Source organism: Salmo trutta, unplaced genomic scaffold (assembly GCF_901001165.1).
Source record: "Salmo trutta unplaced genomic scaffold, fSalTru1.1, whole genome shotgun sequence".
NCBI classification, from domain to species: domain Eukaryota; kingdom Metazoa; phylum Chordata; class Actinopteri; order Salmoniformes; family Salmonidae; genus Salmo; species Salmo trutta.
In genome coordinates this window covers 12,153,303-12,176,651 of record NW_021822911.1, presented here as the reverse complement: position 1 = coordinate 12,176,651, position 23,349 = coordinate 12,153,303, and the positions used below count along the sequence as shown (strand labels likewise).

The 23,349-nt window shown below is 40.3% G+C and overlaps 1 pseudogene; it reads right to left on the bottom strand.

Annotated features, from left to right (window-relative positions):
• Positions 1-1,606: 1,606 nt before the first annotated feature.
• LOC115186477 (zinc finger protein 2-like) lies at positions 1,607-23,246 on the bottom strand (annotated as a pseudogene).
• Between the last annotated feature and the right edge of the window lie 103 nt (positions 23,247-23,349).

Genomic DNA, 23,349 nt, shown 5'->3' with positions numbered 1-23,349 from the left:
CCTCTGGATGGTATACCAGACGATGACCAACCTCTGGATGGTATACCAGACGATGACCAACTTCTGGATGGTATACCAGACGATGACCAACCTCTGGATGGTATACCAGACGATGACCAACCTCTGGATGGTATACCAGACGATGACCAACCTCTGGATGGTATACCAGACGATGACCAACCTCTGGATGGTATACCAGACGATGACCAACCTCTGGATGGTATACCAGACGATGACCGACCTCTGGATGGTATACCAGACGATGACCGACCTCTGGATAGTATACCAGATGATGACCGACCTCTGGATGGTATACCAGATGATGACCGACCTCTGGATGGTATACCAGATGATGACCGACCTCTGGATGGTATACCAGAAGATGACCATTTGGACAGTTCAGATGAAGAACTGAGAACCATATGAGTTTATTTGTGCTTCTAACCATGTTCTTTTTCCAGAGGAAAGGAATGTGAACAGGTTGGATAAGCCAGTACACAGTGAGGGTGGAATGTGAACAGGTTGGAAGAGCCAGTACACAGTGAGGGTGGAATGTGAACAGGTTGGAAGAGCCAGTACACAGTGAGGGTGTACTGTGAACAGGTTGGAAGAGCCAGTACACAGTGAGGGTGGAATGTGAACAGGTTGGAAGAGCCAGTACACAGTGAGGGTGGAATGTGAACAGGTTTGAAGAGCCAGTACACAGTGAGGGTGGAATGTGAACAGGTTGGAAGAGCCAGTACACAGTGAGGGTGTAATGTGAACAGGTTGGAAGAGCCAGTACACAGTGAGGGTGTGATGTGAACAGGTTGGAAGAGCCAGTAGCCAGTGAGTGTGTTCCCTCCACATCTGCTATAACATCCCTGAGAGAAGATGCTGCCACCACCTTTCAGCAGAGAACAAAGAAGATGACCATGCATGAAACGTTAACCAGAGAATTTCATGAGCATAAAATGAAATATCTGAAGGAAGAACATGAAATGAGAATTGTCCAGGTTGAATTGGATATGAAGTTGGAAGAGAGAGGTATGATCCTAAAAAGAGACAGTAATGAGACAATAGTGATGACCAGCCATGGTGAACAATATGATATGTAAAACAATACATGTTTTGGCATTTGGATATTCATGAGTGAGAGTATTTTAATCACCACAAACTACATTTTAAACCAGCCTTGGTTTAGTCACTCATTGTAACGGCCGTCGGGAGAGAGAGTAGACCAAGGTGCAGCGGAGTTAGTGTTCATCATTGCATTTAATAACAGAAAGAACACTATACGAAACAACACAAGAAAACCGACAGCCAAACAGTCCTGTCAGGTGCAAAACACTACCAGAAACAATTACCCACAAAACCACAACGGAAAAACAGGCACTTATGTGTGACTCCCAATCAGCAACAACACTCTACAGCTGTGCCTGATTGGAAGCCACACGGCCAAAATCAATGAAACAAACCAACATAGAAAAATGCACATAGAACGTCCACCCAATGTAACACCCTGGCCTAACCAAAATAAAGAACAAAAACCCCTCTCTATGGCCAGGGCGTTACACTCATTTCATTTTGCTGCACACTATTTGAATTTTGTACAGAACAAACATTATCAAAGCAAAAATAAGCCATAATGAACACATGCCTCAGCCACGGACACATCTACCTCAGCCACGGACACAACTACCTCAGCCACGGACACATCTACCTCAGCCACGGACACATCTACCTCAGCCACGGACACATCTGCCTCAGCCACGGACACATCTACCTCAGCCACGGACACATCTACCTCAGCCACGGACACATCTACCTCAGACACATCTACCTCAGCCACGGACACATCTACCTCAGCCACGGACACCTCTACCTCAGCCACGGACACATCTACCTCAGCCACGGACACATCTGCTTGATGCTAATCTTCCATGGGAGGAGTTGTGCAGCACAGCTGTAGCAATGATCACCTTGCAGCATCTTCTTGGCTTGGAACGAAGTGTATTGCAAAAACACGGGTCTATTTTTCCATACTCCAAACACACGCTGGACCATCCCTCTCGAGTGGATATGAGCTCTGTTGTATCTTTGCTGCTCAGCTGTTATGGGATTTATGTCTGGAGTGAATAAAAAGTTACTCTGACCATGTTACTATATAGTAACTATTAGTAGACCATATTACTATGTATTAACTATTAGTAGACCATATTACTATGTAGTAACTATTAGTAGACCATGTTACTATGTAGTAACTATTAGTAGACCATGTTACTATGTAGTAACTATTAGTAGACCATGTTACTATGTAGTAACTATTAGTAGACCATGTTACTATGTAGTAACTATTAGTAGACCATATTACTATGTAGTAGCTATTAGTAGACCATGTTACTATGTAGTAACTATTAGTAGACCATGTTACTATGTAGTAACTATTAGACCATATTACTATGTAGTAACTATTAGTAGACCATATTACTATGTAGTAACTATTAGTAGACCATATTACTATGTAGTAACTATTAGTAGACCATATTACTATGTAGTAACTATTAGTAGACCATGTTACTATGTAGTAACTATTAGTAGACCATATTACTATGTAGTAACTATTAGTAGACCATATTACTATGTAGTAACTATTAGTAGACCATATTACTATGTAGTAACTATTAGTAGACCATGTTACTATGTAGTAACTATTAGTAGACCATGTTTCTCACCCTAATATCCACTGTCACCAAGTAGTTGTCCACTATGTTGTCATCTCTGAAACTGAGACCAATGAAGAGTTGAGGGAAATCCTTCCATCCTGAGTTGCACCTTTCCAACAGGCAACAATGTTTGAGAACTCTAAATGAGGAGTGCATCCACCCTGAACATTGATGGAAAACCAGTTGTTATGGTTACGGTACTCCTCAGCATCAGGAGTTGATGGTAAACCAGTTGTTATGGTTACAGTACTCCTCAGCATCAGGAGTTGATGGTAAACCAGTTGTTATGGTTACGGTACTCCTCAGCATCAGGAGTTGATGGACACTTGATGGGAACATGACATCCATCTAACCAGCCAATTACTCCTGGGAACTGCCCATATTCAGATATTCATATTGCCCTTTATAGTTGGCTTGACCAGCAGCATCAGGAAACTAGATGTAAAGACTCCTCCTGCAGACTTTATAGTTGGCTTGGCCAGCAGCATCAGGAAACTAGATGTAAAGACTCCTCCTGCAGACTTTATAGTTGGCTTGGCCAGCAGCATCAGGAAACTAGATGTAAAGACTCCTCCTGCAGACTTTATAGTTGGCTTGGCCAGCAGCATCAGGAAACTAGATGTAAAGACTCCTCCTGCAGACTTTATAGTTGGCTTGACCAGCAGCATCAGGAAACTAGATGTAAAGACTCCTCCTGCAGACTTTATAGTTGGCTTGACCAGCAGCATCAGGAAACTAGATGTAAAGAATCCTCCTGCAGACTTTATAGTTGGCTTGACCAGCAGCATCAGGAAAGTAGATGTAAAGACTCCTCCTGCAGACTTTATAGTTGGCTTGGCCAGCAGCATCAGGAAACTAGATGTAAAGACTCCTCCTGCAGACATTGTGAACTATTAAACACACAGTTGCTTCACTGGCACCGACACAAATCACCAGTTTCACAATGAAAGATTCCAGATGCCAAAAACCTCAGTGATCAGAACTTGGAGAGAATTGGGTGAAGGCCTTCCTCTTTGAGACAGAGAGGAAAGTCTAGGCTCAAGCAAAGATATAATCTCCAATGCATTTTCTTTGTACATACGAAAGCGGTCTGAAAGTAATTTAATGGATTACTCCTATCCACAAGTACTGGTCTGGCTGGCCTCTGTAGTGCATGTTGGTCTTCATTTAGACATTCCACATAGTCCAGGCTCCCTCACAAACAGCACTAAGCAGAAGTTAAACCTGCCTCTTTGAAAGATTCATTTAATCTTCCATTTAGTCCTGGAGTAGCTCTAATCCTCCCTCTTGCAATCGGCTTTGATTAGTCCAGAACAGGCTAAATCTACCACTATTTTAACATAACTCAAAGCAACTTAAGACAGCTCAAACAAGCATTTTAGTCTGGGACTAAGCTGAAGCCTTGTCTGTGAAACCAGCTCTGACTGTTTTATATAATATGACTAAATGTGTTGCAGGGGCAGTCAAGAAATGGAACGGCAAGACCGCAGAGCTGTGGGAGACCACCTCAAGCCCCTGGTAGAGCCGGGGGTGGTGTTTACCACTCCACCACACCTTCAGCAGGCTGGCAAAACTAGGGACCAAGAAATGTGTTGCTTTAACATTATTTGTTTTGGAAATAGTCTTGATTGGTCAGTCATTGGATTCATTTGTTTTACAATATGTTTAAATCAAATCAAGCTTTATTTATACAGCACATTTCAGACATGGATGCAACACAATGGTTTCATAGGGGGAAAAAATATAAAAATAAACAGAAATATTTAGTACACAACAGAGGATAAAAAACAAGATTAACAACTGAAAGACTAATGAGCACCCTAAAGAAATGCCATTAATTAAAATAATAACAATTGGATGCAACATCCAACCCAAAATATAACTTGTTTTACTATATTGTTTGTTGTTAGGTTCCCCAGCAAGAAAAAATCTAAAATGTTGCTCAAACAGAAGAGGAACTAACAAAGAGTCACTGACAACAACCACAACTAAACAGGTGGGGTTTTAGGAGGGGCTCTGAAAGACACTATGGGGGTGTCCACTGAAAGTTGACTAGTAACAACAACTGGGACCTAAAAGACACCCACCATGAGACCCACTAAATCTGCCCAAGAAGAGACAAACAAAAGAAAAACCCACACCAAACTTAAAGACAGGAAGCAAACCAAAAAGGTGGAGCAACTAAAGGTGTTGACTCTCCACATGTATCAAGACAACTGGAGCACTGGGCCAGACACTCTTAAATAGAACCTGGACCAGCTCAGGTGAAACACCTTCCCACTAACGAGATGGACAAGCCAGCACAGGTGTAACACATACTGACTAACGAGGTGACACCAATCAGTGCGTCCTACGTGCTAACGAGCTAGACGTGCTAACGAGCTAGACGTGCTAGACGTGCTAACGAGCTAGACGGGCTAACGAGCTAGACGGGCTGACGGAGCTAGACGGGCTAACGAGCTAGACGCGCTAACGAGCTAGACGGGCTAACGAGCTTGACGGGCTAACGAGCTAGACGGGCTAACGAGCTAGACGCGCTAACGAGCTAAACGTGCTAACCAGCTTGACGGGCAACAATAAAAAACAAGAAAAACACATTTCTAAATAATAATATACAATCGAAATATTTATTTATCCTTTTTCTTACTATAGAATCCTAAAACTCACTAGCTTCTAGAACTCTCATCTTCCTAAAACTCACTAGCTTCTAGAACTCTCGTCTTCCTAAAACTCACTAGCTTCTAGAACTCTCGTCTTCCTAAAACTCACTTGCTTCTAGAACTCTCGTCTTCCTAAAACTCACTAGCTTCTAGAACTCTCTTCTTCCTAAAACTCACTGGCTTCTAGAACTCTCGTCTTCCTAAAACTCACTAGCTTCTAGAACTCTCGTCTTCCTAAAACTCACTAGCTTCTAGAACACTCGTCTTCCTAAAACTCACTAGCTTCTAGAACACTCGTCTTCCTAAAACTCACTAGCTTCTAGAACTCTTGTCCCCTTGGAACGAGTCCAAACAAAACTCATCTCCAATACGGAAAAACATGCAGTCAAAATAAATTGTAATGCACTGACAAAACAAAAAACTATTTAACTGCCCACCCTTGAGACAATCAGAAACCAAGTTCCCTTACCACGGACATGTCTGATTTCAAGAGGAAACTCCTGCAATATCCGTAGTAACTTTCCACCTCACTGCAGAGCTTCTCTCTCTTTTCAGGGTTCACTAGATAGGCATGTTGTTGGATCGGGGTCCAGTCCCCAATGTCATGCTCTAGTACATTTGGGTTGGCACATCTGAGAATGAACCCTGATATTCTAAAAGCAGGGCAACAATATCAATATAATTGTACCAAAAGATTGTCAGTTGGTTGCATAAATAATTATGATTACTAAATCTTACATGAATATTAAACATGAAATATAAAAACCAAATGTTTGTTAATATGTATTAGCAAAAATTCACTTAATGGTGAGGCATAAAATTTATCTTTTGTCAGGCTTAATGTTTGAGTCCTGCTTCTTCAGTAGTGGAATAAAGACAATTAGCACTTGAATGTTGTAAATAAATACTGGAGTGATGTAGGATTGTTCATATAATTGATTATTGTACTGTGACTATGTGTTTTGGCTGTAAGTATGTTGAAATTAAATTGTTTTCTTTTCAACTTTCAACTAAAACCAAACTTATATTGTATGTCGGGCAAAGTCTTATTTTCAACGACATTTTGCTAGATGGGATATCCCCAATGTCACAGTTTAAACATGTCCAAATCAATAGTCTAAATGCAGAAACAGTTTGTGATAAATTGAAAACCTAAAATGTACTATCTACACAAACATCTGCCACAATAATCATATTACTTGTATTTACTTATACAAGCACGTTATGAACTGCACAAGCACCAAAAACGCTGTTGTTTTGACAAGTAGCAATAAATCACTGATATCGATTAGGGGGGGAAAATCAGGTTGTACGTGATGTTGAAACTAACACAACTAAAAAAAACACATGGAAATGGGAGATATATTTTACCTCACTGGTTAGAGGACAACCTACAGAAGACAGTCAGCTACATTTTGGAGTGATGAATTTAAATGTAGGGGTCGCTAAACAAAGGAACACAACATTTATGTCATCACTCATCGATATCATGTTGAAATCAATTGTGTGAGAGGAGGGAGATGAGGTTGCACGTCCTGTTAAAACTAACAGCTCAAAAACCACATGGAATCTGGGAATAATGTGTACATCACTGGTTAGAGGAGAATTTGTAGAAAACAGCTAGCTACATTTTGAAGTGTTGCATTTTGATTCCAGTGGGTCACCAACGTGGTAAGTGTAACACAACTCTTTTTGTGTTTGTCACTTTTTGTTAAATCTTATAAATAGTAACTCTTCCATTTCAGAGCCTGGATTTTCCCCCTGAGGCTAATATCCATATCATGTTGAAATCAATAGAACAGGGGACAAACGTTTAGGGTTCTACATTGTGACATCATTAATATACTCCTACTACAATGTTAAAACATTCTACATTGTGACATCATTAAAATACTCCTACTACAATGTTAAAACATTCTACATTGTGACATCATTAATATACTCCTTCTACAATGTTAAACATTCTACATTGTGACATTAATTCATTGATATCATGAAACAACTCCTTCATGTATTTTCTGATGTTTGATCAGATGTCTTTTATCGGAGTATCTCTTGTTACATTGACCACACCTATAAGGTTTTTCTCCCGTGTGTGTTCTTTGGTGTGATGTCAGATGGCTAAAAGTAGTAAAACTCTTCCAACATTGATCACAGCTATAAGATTTCTCTCCTGTGTGTGTTCTCTGGTGTGATGTCAGATGGCCAGATTGACCAAAACGCTTCCCACATTGACCACAGCTATAAGATTTCTCTCCTGTGTGTGTTCTCTGGTGTATCTTCAGTTCGCCAGATTGAACAAAACTCTTGCCACATCGAGTACAGCTATAAGATTTCTCTCCTGTGTGTCTTCTCTGGTGTATCTTCAGTTCGCCAGATTGAACAAAACTCTTCCCACATTGAGTACAGCTATAGGATTTCTCTCCTGTGTGTCTTCTTTGGTGTATCGTCAGATGGTTAGATTTTAAAAAAAACTTCCCACATCGAGTACAGCTATAGGGTTTCTCTCCTGTGTGTGTTCTCTGGTGAAGAGTCAGATTGCGCAAGCAAGTAAATCTCTTCCCACACTCATCACAGATATACGGTTTCTCTCCTGTGTGTATTCTCTGGTGTGATATCAGGCTGCTTCGATGAGTAAAACTCTTCCCACATTGATCACAGCTAAAAGGTTTCTCTCCTGTGTGTGGTCTCTGGTGTAATTTCAGGCTGGTTGAATGAGTAAAAGTCTTCCCACATTCATCACAGCTATATGGTTTCTCTCCTGTGTGTGTTCTCTGGTGTGTTATCAGGTTGATTAGCTGAGTAAAACTCTTCCCACATTGATCACAGCTAAAAGGTTTCTCTCCTGTGTGTGTTCTCTGGTGTGATATCAGGCTGCTTCGATGAGTAAAACTCTTCCCACATTCATCACAGCTATAAGGTTTCTCTCCTGTGTGTATTCTCTGGTGTGATATCAGGCTGCTTCGATGAGTAAAACTCTTCCCACATTCATCACAGCTATAAGGTTTCTCTCCTGTGTGTGTTCTTTGGTGTACAATAAGATGGCTAGATGTATCAAAACTCTTCCCACATTGACCACAGCTATAAGATTTCTCTCCTGTGTGGATTCTCTGATGAATTTTAATGCCTGATGAGGTGAATCTCTTCCCACAATCAGAGCAGCAGTGAGTTCTCTTCCCTGTGGATCTCTGCTGGTGTTTCTTGAGGAGTTCTGATCTGGAGAGACTCTTCTCCGCCTTGTCAGCATCATGAGGTTGTTGAGGCTCCCCAGAGGATCCACGATAGTCATGTCTCTCTCCTGTGTGAATGACAAAGTCAGACAGATGGTTAAAGGCCCACAACAGCAGAAATCCACTGTAAAAGGTGATGCCAACAGCGTAGCCATGATGTTGAACAACAATTGACATCTGTAATGAATGTAATGATTACTTGACAGTCGTCTTAAAATGAGCAACAATAGTCATATTTTGTCTTGTTTTCACATTAGTAGTAACATCTAAGATTGGAGGCCCTTTTCTATGTTTGCTGGTGAGAAAAGATTTTTGCTCAGGGGAGTAACCTCCATTACCAGGTTGCTTATGAGTTCATTTCACAGTACTTTGGATTATAATTGTCAGGCTCGCTTGAATCTCCTGCTTAATATGTTTGTGTCATCATCGCAAATCAACCGCTTTGTACTTAAAAAACACTTCAACCAGTAAAATGCTCTTTGGCTTTTTCATCAGCCTGACAATGAGGGTTTGTACACCGTTTGCCAAATTGGCCCATAACTTCACCTAACAATAACATAGACCTACTGTAGGACCCATAACTTCCCCTAACAACAACATAGACCTACTGTAGGACCCATAACTTCACCTAACAACAAATATAGGAAAATAGCTCTGTGTGTTGTACAATAGCCTATCCATCAAGGAACAGTTCTCTACACATTATGAGCTAAGTATCTCTGTGTCCAAACAGACTAACGAGACCCTACAGTAAATCAAGCAGACAATAACACATTATAAACATAAATTTGTTAGGGATGTTGGATCCAACGTGGAGCACAGCATAACTGTCTTTACCAGAGTAATGAATGAAGAAGCACTTTGGTTGTTGTTGCATGTCGTGATGTTTGTCATGTGACTGTCATTCAGAAAATGATTTCCTGGATCAGCTGATGATAGTTGAACATGTGACTGTAACTAAACATCTACAGTATTAAGAATTATGTGTAATTATTGAAGAACCGCATTTATGACAGTATCCATTTGAGTGTTGTCAATAAAGCTAAGATTAAAAAAAATAAAATAATGTATTTCACCTTTATTTAACCAGGTAAGCTAGTTGAGAACAAGTTCTCATTTACAACTGCGAGCTGGCCAAGATAAAGCAAAGCAGTGCGACAAAAAAAACAGAGTCACACGTTGGATAAACAAACGAACAGTCAATAACACAATAGAAAAATCTATATACAGTGTGTGCAAATGGAGTACGGAGGCAAGGCAATAAATAGACCATAGTAGTGAAGTAATTACAATTTAACACTGGAGTGATAGATGTTCAAGTAGAAATACTGGTGTGCAAAAGAGCAAAAAAAACATAAATAAAAACATGGCGATTGTTTTCACCTCCGGATGAAAAGCGTGCCAAAGTAAACTTGGTAGATTTGGATAGAAAACACTCTAAAGTTTCCAAAACTGTTAAAATAATGTCTGTGAGTATAACAGAACTGATATGACAGGTGAAAACCTGAGTAAAATCCATCCAGGAAGTGGGATTTTTTGTTGTTGTTGTAGTGTTCCATTGACTGCCTATACAGATTCCATTGACTTAGGTCTCAAATTGCACTTCCTATGGCTTCCACTAGATGTCAACAGTCTTTAGAAATTGGTTCAGGCTTGTATTCTGAAAAATGAGAGTGTAAGACCACTCTGAATGAGTAGACCATTCAGTATCAGAGATTTTTCATGCGCGAGACCGAGAGCGCGCCTTTCTTGTTTACCTTTTATACTGAAGACGTTATTGTCCGGTTGAAATGTTATATATAATTTAGGCTAAAAACAACCTGAGGATTGATTATAAACATCGTTTGACATGTTTCTACGAACTTTACTGATACTTTTCGGATTTTTCGTCTGGCTGTTGTGATTGCCTTTGAGCCTGTGGATTACTGAACAAAACGCATGAACAAAACTGAGGTTTTTGGATATAAAGAGAGACTTTATCGAACAAAACGAACATTTATTGAGTAAATGGGAGTCTTGCGAGTTGCAACGATATGAAGATCATCAAAAGTAAGTGATTCATTTTATTCGTATTTCTGAGTTGTGTAACTCCTCTACTTGGCTGGTAACTGTTTGTAATGATTTGTCTGCTGGGCGCTGTTCTCAGATAATCGCATGGTATGCTTTCGCCGTAAAGCCTTTTTGAAATCTGACACCGTGGTTTGATTAACAAGAAGTTAATCTTTAAACCGATGTATAACACTTGTATGTTTTATGAATTCTTATAATGAGTATTTCTGTTTTTGAATTTGGTGCTCTGCAATTTCACTGGATGTTTGCCATGTGGGATGGTAGCGTCCCACACCCCCTAGAGAGGTTAAGCATATCCCAGTTTAGGTCACCTAACAGAACAAACTCTAAAGATAGATGGGGGCCAATCAATTCACATATGGTGTCCAGGGCACAGCTGGGAGCTGAGGGGGGTCTGTAACAGGCGGCAACAGTGAGACACTTATTTCTGGAGAGATTCATTTTTTTAATTAAAAGCTCGAACTGTTTGGGCTTAGACCTGGAAAGTATGATAGAACATTGCAGGCCATCTCTGCAGTAGATTGCAACTCCTCTCATTTTGATGGAAAATGTTGTAGTTGGGGATGGAAATTTCAGAATTTTTGGTGACCTTCCAAAGCCAGGATTCAGACACGGCAAGGACATCAAGGTTGGCGGAGTGTGCTAAAGCAGTGAGTAAAACAAACTGAGGGAGGAGGCTTCTGATGTTAACATGCATGAAACTAAGGCTTTTACGGTTACAGAAGACAACAAATGAGAGCGCCTGGGGACACACAGGGCCTGGGATAAAGTCTACATCACCAGAGAAGTAGGATGAGGGTACGGCTAAAGGATTTCAGAACTGGTCGGCTCCCTCCAGTCAGGTTACGTTGACGACTGGCTCCCTCCAGTCAGGTTACGTTGACGACTGGCTCCCTCCAGTCAGGTTACGTTGACGACTGGCTCCCTCCAGTCATTTGTGTGTTTTAATTATTTAATCAAATAGCATGCTTAAAGCATCAGACTAGTTCAGTACATATAGTTGATTTTATGAAAACACATGGGGCGATTTGTAGAAAGAACAGATGACTCTTGGTTGACCAATATTTATTTTAGTTGGGGACAGCACTAGAACATGATTTTGGGGCTCCCGAGTGGCGCAGCGGACACTGCATCTCAGTGCTTGAGGCTTCACTACAGACACCCTGGTTCAAATCCAGGCTGTATCACAACCGGCCGTGATTTGGAGTCCCATAGGGCGGCGCACAATTGGCCCAGCGTTGTTCGGGGTAGGCAGTCATTGTAAATAAGAATTTGTTCTTAACTGACTTGCCTAGTTAAATAAAGGTTACATTTAAATACATTTAAAAAAGAGTTTCATGACAAACCATTTTTTACAAATCCGGCAAGGCACCAATTTTGAGAAGGGTTTAAAACAAAGGTTTCAAACCAATTCATGAATGTAATTGAATCTAGGTATGTCTTGCCTTTAATGTAATGGCATGAAAAACAATTGGCTGAATATTATACAATGACTTATCAACAGCTCTAATAATTTGCCTCCACAGGAAATCTACACTGGCAGTTATAGAATATACTATATAGCCTAGAAACCTGGTTAAACTATCATTATGACATCATGGATGAATTCTAGAATATACTATCTATCCTAGAAACCTGGTTAAACTGTCATTATGACATCATGGATGAATTCTAGAATATACTATATATCCTAGAAACCTGGTTAAACTATCATTATGACATCCTGGATGAATAAATTTAAGTGGTTACACTCCTCCTTCCCCCATCCCTCAGCTGTTTACCAAACCAAGCCTCTGGGCAGCCATTTTGTTACTGTTGAAAAAACCCACACAACCCAGCAATCTGCAGTTCATACAATAACAAAGCTGTCATTCCACCACTGTTTTGGTTATAAGATGACTATGGGGTTGGAGAAATGTAACTACTTTCAAATTCATAGACAGACCTATGGATGCAAGGACTGACAAGCCATGATATCAACATTATAGTTTTAACTATGTTGAGGCTATAAAGTGTTGGTTTACATTTCTAAACATTGGAGTAAAAAAAAGCTTATTTGGGGTTCTGATGGGGTACAACAGTTGAACTAAGCTCATGAGGCATGTGTTATATTCTTCAACAATCAATGGCTATAAATTAATAATTTAAAAGTCACAATATGGATGTAGCTATTGCATATTTCCGCTTTAACACCACACATCAGTTCAACAACTGCAGAGTTGGTGCCTCTGTATTTAAGACAGTACTTACTAGTGTTAATCAGGGAACGGTTTCTCAAAACCATCTTATGTCTAAGTTCACCGTTAGAACCATTGGACGCCTTAAGATGCGTTTGGGAAACCGGGCCCAGATATCCAGTTTCCTCCTCTATGGATGTAACAGTCATCTCCCCCTCTTCCTCTTTCACTCCATAAACTGCATCCTCCTCTTCTTTTACTGTAACATCCTCCTCCTCTTTCACTCTGAACGCGTCTTTTTCTTCTTTCACAGTAACGGCCTCACCCTCTACTTCTTGTTTTACTGTGATGTTCTCTTCTTTAGCAGGAGGAGAGTAGCTCAGTGACCGCATGGTCGGAGATGTTAGCTAGCTAGGCTAATGCTAACTTAACCAGCCCGCTAGCTGACCAATAACAACACCGTAAATATGAAATTAAAACGGATAACTAACTAGACGACAGTAGTGGGTTTAAAACACAGAGGCTAATATACACTAACGCGTCTAAAGAGCTTTATCGGTTCGGCTATTGTGTCTAGCAAGCTACCGTGGTGTCCGACTAACTGTTGCTGCTGTTGAAAGAAGCGTTCCGTCCACTAGATTATACGTCACACCAACAGCATTGCGTTAAATTACCTTAAATTCCCAGACCGCCATCTGCTGACTGGAGTGGGTAACGCAGTTGAGTAAAATGTTTATTTTGTCAGACAAAAAGTTAAAGGGTAGGAATAAGGGACATCGCTGGTCCTAAAATATTCATTAGCCTAAATATTCATGAGCCCCCCTTAAATAAATCAATATCAGTCAATATATTTTTTCTGTGATTTATTTTTTTCGTGAACCGTTCCATCGCATCTTAAACTTCTTACAGGGCGGCACTAGGACCAGGGGAGGCTGCTGCTGCACTAGTGACTGTTAGACTTTCTTCAGCAAAGATGGAGGACAGAAATACTAGGAGAGAGGGGTACCCCTACACAGAACTGAACTGGATCAAAGATGGTGGACAGAAATACTAGGACAGAAATACTAGGAGAGAGGGGTACCCCTACACAGAACTGAACTGGATCAAAGATGGCGGACAGAAATACTAGGAGAGAGGGGTACCCCTACACAGAACTGAACTGGATCAAAGATGGAGGACAGAAATACTAGGAGAGAGGAGTACCCCTACACAGAACTGAACTGGATCAAAGATGGCGGACAGAAATACTAGGAGAGAGGGGTACCCCTACACAGAACTGAACTGGATCAAAGATGGCGGACAGAAATACTAGGAGAGAGGGGTACCCCTACACAGAACTGAACTGGATCAAAGATGGCGGACAGAAACACTAGGAGAGAGGGGTACCCCTGCACAGAACTGAACTGGATCAAAGATGGAGGACAGAAATACTAGGATGGAAGCAAATGTAAGGGATTATAACTTCATAACGAATCATGCAGAAACATGTACAGTTGACAGGAATGTTAGTTAATGTAGAGACAAACGATTATGCATTTTTTTAATCGTAAAGTTCATTTACGAAAATCGCGATTTAGCAAGCTAGCTGACACGCTAACATTAGCCAACTAGCTGACTAGTTAACATTAGCCAGCTAGCTGACTAGCTAACATTAACCAGCTAGCTGACTAGCTAACATTAACCAGCTACCTGACTAGCTAACATTAACCAGCTAGCTGACTAGCTAACATTAACCAGCTAGCTGACTAGCTAACATTAACCAGCTAGCTGACTAGCTAACATTAGCCAGCTAGCTGACTAGCTAACATTAACCAGCTAGCTGACTAGCTAACATTAACCAGCTAGCTGACTAGCTAACATTAACCAGCTAGCTGACTAGCTAACATTAACCAGCTAGCTGACTAGCTAACATTACCCAGCTAGCTGACTAGCTAACAATAGCCAGCTAGCTAACATTAGCCAGCTAGCTGACTAGCTAACATTAACCAACTAGCTGGCTAGCTTTATGGGTGTTGTGACATGAGTATGAAATTGTCATTCTGGTTGTTTTAGGGACTCCTGAAATAACCAGCAAACCAGGCTGTCGTTTTGTGAAACAGTGGATGTATAAAATCTAGCTAGATGAAGAATTCACTGCAAATTGAATGTACAATTGTGTAAGCTTGCCTTGCTGATATTTGCCATGCAGATAGATGAAATAACATAGCTAGCTATGTTCTTGCTTATTGTGCAGTGGATGATTATAATACCTGTATGTCTATGGATGTGTAGCTAGCTATCTAGCCGATCTGTGTATGGACCCAAACGTTTGGTATACATATTAGTTCAGAACCTATGAACCTCAGCTATCATAGCCAGTTGTATCAACTTCAAAACAGCCTGAATGACATTAATGAAGCCTATGGACTGAGTAGAATATAATATCATGTTGTGCCAAGGATGCAAGTCGTATATACATGTAGTTATTACCATGCATGAGATCCCCACATTGTAGCCTGTACATTTAATATATTCACTGATCATGTACTCTACCTTGGCAAATAAAGGTGCAGTTTAGGTATGAATGTCTTCGAGATTATTTTTCAGTCATATCCAATACCAGGAGGATCAAATTCCAGTCTTTGAATGATGCTGTGTCTGCATGTATGGATTACAATTATACACTTCAACAGTGTTTACCAATCTTGGTCCTGGGACATCAATGGTTACACATTGTAACTAATAGACTAGAAACAGGATTTAACTAGTTAATTCATATATACAGAAATATAATGTTAAAAAACAGAACACTACACTTCCTATGCATCATGTAAATACTCTAACACTGGTTCATCTCAACATCTAATGCCCTTCATCTGCATTGATCTGATAAACACAGGATAGGTGGAGTATTTCATCACATTACACTTCATTTCAACCAGTAGAGAAAGTGAAACGCTTTATTGAAAAGCTCATTATCCAAGTGTTATAAATACAAGTTTAATCTGTCCTTCAATGCACATCTGTTGTGCATTATAAAAACAGAGGAAGAAAGAGGAGGTGGTGAGAGAGTTGTAAAAGACAGAAAGGGAAAGAGGTAAGCACATAGGAGCAGGGAAGGCAGCACATGATTAATGAATCACAGTGCTACCTAAATATTCTCTCAGTTAATCACAATTACATAATGATGGGACTGGGGTTTGGCATCCTCTCACATCAAAACATATCTGCAGACAAGAGACAGATGGAGAGAGAGAGCATGTTTAAGCCTTGTGTTTTTAGTTTTTATTCTGACATTGTTAGTCATCAATCAGGAGGTGAAATGCAAAACTGACCTTGGATCATTAACTCTGGGACTACTGCATCTCTCTCTGTATTTCAATGTAAAGCATCTCTTTAATAATACTTCCTGTATAATATAAACTGACCTGGGATCATTAACTCTGGGACTACTGCATCTCTGTCTGTATTTCAATGTAAAGCATCTCTTTAATAATACTTCCTGTATAATATAAACTGACCTTGGGTCATTAACTCTGGGACTACTGCATCTCTCTCTGTGTTTCAATGTAAAGCATCTCTTTAATAATACTTCCTGTATAATATAAACTGACCTGGGATCATTAACTCTGGGACTACTGCATCTCTGTCTGTATTTCAATGTAAAGCATCTCTTTAATAATACTTCCTGTATAATATAAACTGACCTGGGATCATTAACTCTGGGACTACTGCATCTCTATCTGTATTTCAATGTAAAACATCTCTTTAATAATACTTCCTGTTGACCTGACCAAGTGACCTCTCACCTCTGATCATGCTGTGCCCTCTATGTAGCCAGTTCAGATGCAGGAGGGGTTCACCGACACAGCTGATATAACCTAGAGGGTTTAGGGAGAAGGGGAGAGAGGGATGAAGTGAAGGAGAGAGACTGTTATTGAGAAAATAAGGTAGTTAAAGCGACAGTGTTCAACAGGAATCTGTGTGTGGCCTCACCTGGTGTCCACACCACACTAAGTGGCTGCAGAGTACTTTATGCTGAAAAACATGAACGGACATACAAGGACAAACAATATAGCGTAGTTATAGAAATAATGAAGTGTCTTACTATTCTCCATGGTTGGCCCTCTTGCCTATTCTTTGAAGGTGGAAGGAGCCACAGTTATACACCTGAGCCTGCTTACTGCACAACACAATCCATCAATCAGATAGATAAATGAGTGTGAAGGTGTGGGTTATAGGGTGTCTAATTGTTCTACATTTTTTCAATATGGGTGATTTAAAATAGCCTGTTTTATTTTTGCACAGACATCACACCCTTACCTAAACAGCACCCTCACCTGAGAAGTAGAAATCAAAGGGAGAGAAACTGTGAACTGAATAACTGCAGTTGACATAGCTCAGTAAATGGAAGAATACTCTTATTGCAATGTGAATGGCTCTTAAAAGAGCTTTTGGTTGTGCATAGTGACGTCTATGGTGTTGCCAGGGAACAGCACCCTCTTTGAAGAAGTAGGAGGTGAAGATCTCCTGCACACGGATTGCCTCTCTTGCTGCGTTGTTGGACCCCATCCTTGAAACATCCTGCAGAGCAGCAGACTCCTCCTCTGGCACACGGCGGCGAGCTGCAGATCCCCTCCTGGTCCTCGTGTCCATCCTCATGAAGTTACGCAGGACACAGGTAGCCTTCACACACCTGAATTCCTCCAGGAGGCAGTCCCAGATGACCCTGGTCACCCAACCTTGCAGTGCCCTACACGGTAACTGTAGGAAATCGTTCTGAAGGAATCTCCAGTTACAAGGTATCTGTAGGAATATGGAAGACAATGTAATTATTAGACTGTTACATCACCAGGTCATTGTGGATTACTGAAGTATAATATCACTGATAACAAATCATGATAACATTGGATTGATAGATGCATGGGCACACATATGTACATGTGTAGCATGTGACAATAACAGGATCATATCAAGGACGGCATCACAAATGAATACATAAATACCACTTGAAGCTTGATGATGAGTTGATCATTTGAATCAGCTGTGCAGTGTGAAGGCAAAAACAACAATGTGCCCCTCTGAGTCCCCAGGACTGAGAACCACTGCTCTTCATTGGGACCTCTTCATATGTAGACTGGCTTTCATAGAGCTCTTTATCTGAGGACAGAAAACCTCACAAGAAACAGACTTCATTATAGTCAAATTACACCACACTGAATATTATGTTACTATTATCTCCGTCCTCACTTCTAGGGACAGGAACTACACAAAAGTACCTGCCCTATCCAGAATAGCCTCCTCTCTCACTGACAGTTGGGGCTGCTATCCTTTCACCCTCCTCCATGGCTGTTAGCTAGCTACCTACAAATGCATTTGGAGTTTGTTTTTTACAGTGATAAATACATAAAGATAGCTAATATGACGTTAGCTAGCTAAGTGAATTAAATATCACCAGCTATCTATCTATCTATACAGTATGTGAAGTTGGCTAGATAGCTAGCTCATTTAGCAGCTCATTTGAGTTAGCTACCAATCTATCTATACAGTATTTGAAGTTGGCTAGATAGCTAGCTCATTTGAGTTAGCTATCTATCTATCTATACAGTATGTGAAGTTGGTTAGATAGCTAGCAAGCCAACTAGCTAGCTCAGTTAGCAGCTCATTTGAGTTAGCCTGCACTGTAGCTAGTTAGCTAATAATACATCGTGGTTTTTTTACATTTTCAAAATCTATTTACTTACTTACTTGAATGGGTTCTTCCTGCCATGTGGACAACTGGAAACAGGGCAGTAAAGTTTGTCACCAGAGTGTTTTAGAGGATATTACTATTGAACTATAGTTAAAGGGTAGGAAGCATGAGTTTTTACTCACCAGTGTAACAATACAGTGTGGTTAAAGACTTAGTAACTGAGCTGTAGTCACGATCTGGTTCCCTATAAGTACAAACAGTTATGTTTCTGTTTTAAATTTACTAAATTAAAATTACAAATTTACATTTTAAAATGTTTTCTTCACTCAAGTATTACAATAGTGTTTTTTAGGAGTGTCGGGTGGAAGCTGTCTCCGTGTAACAGGGAATTTCTGTCCGTCGGCTTCCTGTATAGGTCTGTGCTAAAGCCACCCTTCTCCCTATTAAAATGTCCAGATAACTTGTTTAAGTTAAAGTATTGTCCAACCATCGGGTAACTTGTTTCATGCTCATCAAAGGTGAGGGTGAATTTCAGATGTTCACTGCTTGTATTGATGAAGGAGTGGAATCGATGAAGTTTCTCTGCTGTCCCTGTTGAGGGACTGGTTAGGAAGAACACTGGAATAGATGGAACACGTCATCAATGAAGCCTTTTTCAGAGCCTGATGAGCTGCTAGAATGGATTGTTAGGGCTGACAATCACATTCTTCTCAAACAACCCCACATACAGACTGTCATAATTAGATGCTATTTTTTAAACTACAATGACCATAATGCACTGCATGCCTACTTGTCTTGTCTGTGTTTCTTTTACACCTGCTATGTAAAAGAGACAGAAGAATGCACGATGGTCAATGCTATCTGGGATCCTTGGGACATCCCTACCCTAAACCCTAACCTTAACCCCTACCTTAACCATTTTAAATGTCAACTTCAATGGGCTAGGGACATCCCAAGGATGTATCTCTACCTGAAAATACATGATCTAAGTGATTGATAGTTGGTATTCAGCAGTCATAAAGCCTTATTTACTTTAATGAACTACTAAAATAGTGATTCTGTCAGACAGCATAGACAGCAGGACTCCACTTTGACTGACTGATCCATTCATCCTTCCATCCCTCCTCAGCCTTCATCTCCTCTGAAGACCCAGTGAGGGTGGAGCTCAGTCAGAGAGCTGTTGAGGGACTGGTTAGGAAGAACACTTCTACAGCCAGAGAGGTGAGAGGTCACACATGGTTTAGATGGTAAATATTTATGTTCCCTTAGCGGTTCATCACGTCAGCTAAAGGGAATATGTTCCATCATCCATGTTTATTTACATTAGTGCAAATTGTCCACTGATATTGGTGTAATTTCTCACCCCTTTTGGCTGTATGAAAGTTAAATTCCCCTCAGACACACACATTTGTTCTTTGATATTATGAAGGTCATTTGTGTCAAATGTACCTTTCCCCACTCATTCACCACATCTCTTTACATTGCTGATGCATATTTGGTGGCCTGACTGCATCCAGACGATGTCAAAGGCCCATCCTGGTAGATCTGAACCTAATGCAGCTTGGAGTGATCAGATGACAGAAGTCACATTTAGGTGCCAGGTGTAACTGAGGCCATAGATGCTCCATATCCATTACTTTGAGTGTTTTATATAATATGACTAAATGTGTTTCTGTGTTGCAGGGACAGTCAAAAAATGGAACAGCAAGGCCACAGAACATGACATAAGCAGAGCTGTGGGAGACCACCTCAAGCCCCTGGTAGAGCCGGGGGTGGTGTTTACCACTCCACCACGCCTTCAGCAGGCTGGAAAAGTGGGATTGATCTGGTTGATCCATTTGTTTGTTTCGGTTTGCAGTAGTTGAATCCTTTGACGTATTGTTGAATTAAACATTTATCTTCAACAAATGCACTGGGTTGGTTGAAAAGTGATACTAAACGTACATACCAGCACTATTTTGACATAGTGGGAGATATGAAAAAAGTATAAATTCAGTATAATAAGATGGACCAAGATACGTATTGGTTTTGCAAGAGTCTGTTGATTGTCAGTCATTGGGTTGATTTCTTTTGCAATATGTTCAAATCAAGCTTTATTTATACAGCACATTTCAGACATGGATGCTTCACAGGAAAAAAAATAAAACAATGAAAATAAACAGAAATATTTACCACAACAAACATAAGATTAACAACTGAAAGACGAATTAGCATTCTAAGGAAAATCCATTGATTAAAATATTAATTGGATGCAACATCCAACCCAAAATATAAGCATGATTTTAGGAGGGGCTCTGAAAGACACTATGGGGGTGTCCACTGAAAGTTGACTAGTAACAACAACTGGGACCTAAAAGACACCCACCATGAGACCCACTAAATCTGCCCAAGAAGAGACAAACAAAAGAAAAACCCACACCAAACTTAAAGACAGGAAACAAACCAAAAAGGTGGAGCAACTAAAGGTGTTGACTCTCCACATGTATCAAGACAACTGGAGCACTGGGCCAGACACTCTTAAATAGAACCTGGACCAGCTCAGGTGAAACACCTTCCCACTAACGAGATGGACAAGCCAGCACAGGTGTAACACATACTGACTAACGAGGTGACACCAATCAGTGCGTCCTACGTGCTAACGAGCTAGACGTGCTAACGAGCTAGACGTGCTAACGAGCTAGACGTGCTAACGAGCTAGACGTGCTAACGAGCTAACGAGCTAGACGGGCTAACGAGCTATACGTGCTTAAGTCCAACCTCAAAACATAAATGGAAAAACCAAAGCCTGTAACACCTTAAGACAACAAATATATCCTATATTTTTGTTGGAAAAGTTTGCTCACCACCAACAGAAAACAACTTCCATTTCACATTATAATCAACTACAATGCTTCACCTTCACCAATATAAACATGGTGTCTACTGGCTGTCAACAATTAAAAACAAGAAAAAACACGTATTTCTAAATAATAATATACAATAGGATTATTTTTTTTCTCCTTTTTCTTTCTATAGAATCCTAAATCCCACTAGCTTCTAGAACTCTCGTCTTCCTAAAAATCACTAGATTCTAGAACTCTCCTCTTTCTAAATCCCACTAGCTTCTAGAACTCTCGTCTTCCTAAAACTCACTAGCTTCTAGAACACTCGTCTTCCTAAAACTCACTAGATTCTAGAACTCTCGTCCCCTTGGAACGAGCCCAAACAAAACTCATCTCCAATACGGAAAAACGTGCAGTCAAAATAAATAAAGATCCATAGCAACGCACTAGCTAAACGCAAAACACAAATCTTATATCCATTTGGGGGGAAATCAGGTTGAACCTGCTCTTGAAACTAACACAACAAAACAAAAAACACATGGAAATGGAGATATCTTTTACCTCACTGGTTAGAGGACAACCTGCAGAAGACAGTCAGCTACATTTTGGAGTGATGCATTTAAATGTAGGGGTCACTAAACAAAGGAACACAACACTTATTTGTCATCACTCATCGATATCATGTTGTATTCAATTGTGCCGAGAGGAGGGAGATGAGGTTGCACGTCCTGTTAAAACTAAAAGCTCAAAAACCACACGGAATCTGGGAATAATGTGTACATCCCTGGTTAGAGGACAATTTGTAGAAAACAGCCAGATACATTTTGATTCAAGTGCGTAACCAACATGGTAAGTGTAACACAACTCTTTTTTTGTTAATCACTTTTTATTAAATCTCATAAATAGTAACTCTTCCATTTCAGAGCCTGGATTTTCCCCCTAAGGCTAATATCCATATCATGTTGAAATCAATAGAACAGGGGACAAACATTTAGGGTTCTACATTGTGACATCATTAAAATACTCCTTCTACAATGGTAAAACATTCTACATTGTGACATTATATCATTGATATCATGAAACAACTCACTCATGTATTTTCTGATGTTTGATCAGATTTCTTTTACCGGAGAAACTCTTGTCACACTGATCACAGCTTTAAGTTTTCTCTCCTGTGTGTGTTCTCTGGTGTCGAGTCAGAGAGCCAGATGTAGTAAAACTCTTCCCACATTGACCACAACTATAAGGTTTCTCTCCTGTGTGTGTTCTTTGGTGTAGAGTAAGATAGCCAGATGTAGTAAAACTCTTCCCACATTGACCACAGCTATAAGGTTTCTCTCCTGTGTGTCTTCTCTGGTGTAGAGTCAGAGAGCCAGATGTAGTAAAACTCTTCCCACATTCACCACAACTATAAGGTTTCTCTCCTGTGTGTGTTCTCTGGTGTAGAGTCAGAGAGCCAGATGCAGCAAAACTCTTCCCACATTGATCACAGCTATAAGATTTCTCTCCTGTGTGTACTCGCTGGTGTCTAGTCAGATGGCAAGATGAAATATAAGTCTTCCCACATTGATCACAGCTATAAGGTTTCTCTCTTGTGTGTGTTCTCTGGTGTGATACCAGGCTGTCTGGCCGAGTAAAACTCTTCCCACATTGATTACAGCTATAAGGTTTCTCTCCTGTGTGTACTCGCTGGTGTCTAGTCAGATGGCAAGATGAAATATAAGTCTTCCCACATTGATCACAGCTATAAGGTTTCTCTCCTGTGTGTGTTCTCTGGTGTACAGTCAGGTAACTAGATGAAATAAAACTTTTCATACATTGATTACAACTAAAAGATTTCTCTCCTGTGTGTATCCTCTGGTGTGATAACAGGTTGCTTGACTGAGTAAAACTCTTCCCACATTGAGTACAGCTGTACGGTTTCTCTCCTGTGTGTATTCTCTTGTGTAGAGTCAGAGAGAAATATGTAGTAAAACTCCTCCCACATTGATCACAGCTGTAAGGTTTCTCTCCA